Consider the following 3,781-nt stretch of genomic DNA (forward strand, 5'->3'; position numbering starts at 1 on the left):
TGGAACACAACTCTCTCTCTACAATACAAAAACCCGGTCATAATTCGCTCATACAATTACTGCATACAATTCTTTAATCACCCCAACAAGCATACACTAACATACAAACTCCATCAAACATATTCTAGGCATCGTCAATACATGAGGTTTATGACTAATATAAGGCAATACATATAACAACTTCAGCTATATTGAAACTATGTCACCCTCCATATAAAAGCTACACCACAAAAACTATAGCAACATACATTAGTCAAACTAATTATGACAATATATAGAAGCTACAACAATGCACTCATCAATGAAATTGCTGCAACCACAACAACATTACATTGCATAAAAATATTTCTCCATCCTAGTAGCTTTGTCCATAATCTGCCACAACCCCTGCCTCATTCAATGAACATTGGTACTTTTCGAACTCTATCCCATAGGCCACCAACGCACCAGACTCAACGCTCTCCATCTATGCCATACACACTACAATATTTCACTATCACACATAATGTTATGCTCCTAGTCTTAACACTCTTCTTCATTTTACAGGGGTCCTATGCACTCTTGTTTCTTGCATCGCACCAGTATGTTATTTGGCTCAGATTGCTCTATCTGACCTCCCATGCGCACAACAACCACCAGCAGATCATACTCCATACAATATATCTGATTTCCAAACGCACTATCCATATCTCACGCTATCTACCCTCTTAATCAATCCATATGAGGCATATTTAACTTATTCAGTGCACTAATTAGAATCAATCAAGCCACCATTATCACTAACTAAACAATCAATATGTTCACGCCTTTTTTTAGACCATATAAAAACTCTTCAAGACCGAGTCAATCTACTAATGGACAATCACATCACCAATGCGTCACACACATTAGACAAAATTTCAACCTAAAAGTGGCCTCCTAAGGAAAAATAATAAAATAAGAGTTATGAATTTTGGAGGGAAAAGAAAAAAACTATTTTTTATTGTATTTTTGGCTTATCTCCTTATAGTTTTACTCAAAATTCAAGTGTAGACACTGGTTGGATGTGGAATTTAATTTCGCATCCAACGAGTGTCTACACTTGAAATTTGAGTAAACTTATAAGGATATAATCCAAAAATACAATTAAAAAAGTAGTTTCATTTTTATTTCTCCTACAAAATATTTACATGTACCTCTTTTTAAATTTCAAGGATTTTAATTGGTTTACATATTCGACACATGAAAACTTCCTGGACACTTTTAGGCTAAAATTTCCTCTAATTTCAACCTTTAAGACCAAACCAATGAGTTAACTATGACCAAGTCAACTAATACATTGAAGGCACAAGACACCCCAATCACACTAATTCCTTGGGAAATTACAGTGGTATGACCCTTGGTATTTCCTTTTGGCACCTACAGGAAAGCGTTGAGGGTAGGAAATAGTCAACCTATAACAAATATCATGGGCATACAACAATATGAGAATGGTAGTAAGGAAATGTTTCTATGTGACAATATCAAGATTGTGAAAGTCGACCTAACCATAAAAAACTCAAGGATTTTCAACCCTGATCTGCAACCCCTATTGCAAGTTTTCTTCAACCATCTTGCCAAGCACTTGTACACATCTGCTAAACCTTTTCCAGTATTCTAATCACCAATACAAGTCCACTAGGTTTTTAACAACAATTCCCTATCTGGCTAACTTATCTAGTTGAGATCAATGGAAACACAATGTTGCCAACAAAATAATTTAGAAGAGTCCATATGGTAACTTTAGTGAAGATTTGAAGGATTCAAACGTAACCACTAGTAGGCTATTGAGTTGTGTTATAACTGGGCCACTAGGAAAAAAAAGGGGTTCCATTCTATTCGAATGCATTTTGTTACATAGATGAGCAGAGTAGTCAGAGAGTGGATATGGATAGAACAAACATAGATTGTTAGTGCACTGTAGTAGGCCATGGGCCACAGACCTCACTTCTTTATACTTGCATCCATTCTTCATTCAGAGAAAAAGAGCAGAGTGACCTTATCTTCTAGCTGGGTTTTCTCCTTAAAGGGTTTCTCGGGTTATATATTGTGATAATTTATGGTTTGAATTTTATTTCACTGTTCTCTTTTTTCTACATAATTATAATTTGCATGCATATGCAATAAATAGTAATTCACATATCCAGAAATGTAAGGAACAATAAATCCCCATAGTATATATTTCAGATGTTAAGCATAATTTTATTAGATATGTTGTAAAGAACTGTCCAGTGGAATACCCACGATAGTTTATAAATCACTTCTATGGTTCTCTTAGCTTACAATCTTAATTATAAGTAATCCTTTAAACAACAATTACATTATGGTTTCAAGAAACAAATTCCTAACCTTATCCTCTAATCTAAATTAAGGGAACCCATTTCGTAGGGTAAAGAATTGTTTTACCTTCTAGAGTTTAGGTGTTGACTTTGAAGATACTCTCTTAGTTAGCAACCAATCTATGAATACCATATTAAAAGGGATCTCAACATGGAAGTGAAAACTCTATTAAAAAGGCAGAAAAGCACTTTACAAGTAAGCATATAAATAATTGTGAATGTTTTTTTAACTTACTAAAATAGGCATGGCATTGTGACAAAATTATTGGCAATGTGTCAATTGCTTTTTACAAGTTCATCAAGCAACTACCCATACAACATCTCTACTGATTTCTCTTGAATTGGTTTGCAGATAACCCTTCAAATTTGTTATCAACATTGAAGAAGTGTGAGATTCTACGTTGACTAAAATATCTTAGTAATTTTAACTTACTAAAATAGTCATGGCATTGTGACAAAATTATTGGCATTGCCTCAACTGATTTTTACAAGTCCATCAAACAACTACCCATACATCTCTACTAATTTATGTTGAACCGATTTACAAATAACCCTTAAAATTTGTTATCAACATTGAAGAAGTGTGAGATTCTAGATTCGTTAAAATATGTTATTGCTAATCATTATTAAAAAATAATGAAAGATACAAATATCAACATATGATTTAGATTTCAATTGAAATCAACTAATAATTATAAATGTGATTAGAACATGCAACCATGTAAACATAAATGTTTATTTGAAAACAAATGTTTTAACTTTATAATAAAATGCACTAACATTAATGTAAGCACAAGGTGCAAAGAACATCCATGATGCAAATAATTTATTTATACTATATAATAAATTATTACGAAATTAAAACAAATTACTTTACCTCTCTTTAAAACAATTTCTAAAATTTCAATGCATTTTTTATTATTTATCTACTTATATTTTTTAACGCTGAGTATTAGTGAGAGTGAGAACAACCTTTGATCCTTCATAGGAAGATCACGTATTTAACAGTCAATTAAGTAAAAAAAAAAAAAATCACACTTTTAATTTTCTTCAAAGTGGTGAATCTAAAAGATTATTATATCAATTATAAAATTACAAAATATGTAAAATAACTTTTAACCAAAAATAAGTAAACATTAAATATAAATTAAATTTGAAAATAATGATTTCAAATAGGTGTGCTTTGATATTTGAAAATATCACTTTTATTTCAAAATATACCACAATTTTTTAAATAATAATAATTATTTACCGATGAGGCAATCTTATGGACGCACAAAATTAATGTCTCCCTTTGTGGATGATGTCCAATTGGTCCACTCATGTTGTACTATGTTGATATTTCCACATAAAAATGAAAGTTGTGAAAACTTTTTTAATTCTTAAAATTTAAATTTTCTACATTATAACTATGATTGCTCCTA

The sequence above is a fragment of the Pinus tabuliformis genome, chromosome 9 (genome assembly GCF_031772625.1).
Source record: "Pinus tabuliformis cultivar Carrire ecotype Pingquan chromosome 9, CPIR1, whole genome shotgun sequence".
Taxonomy (NCBI): Eukaryota; Viridiplantae; Streptophyta; class Pinopsida; order Pinales; family Pinaceae; genus Pinus; species Pinus tabuliformis.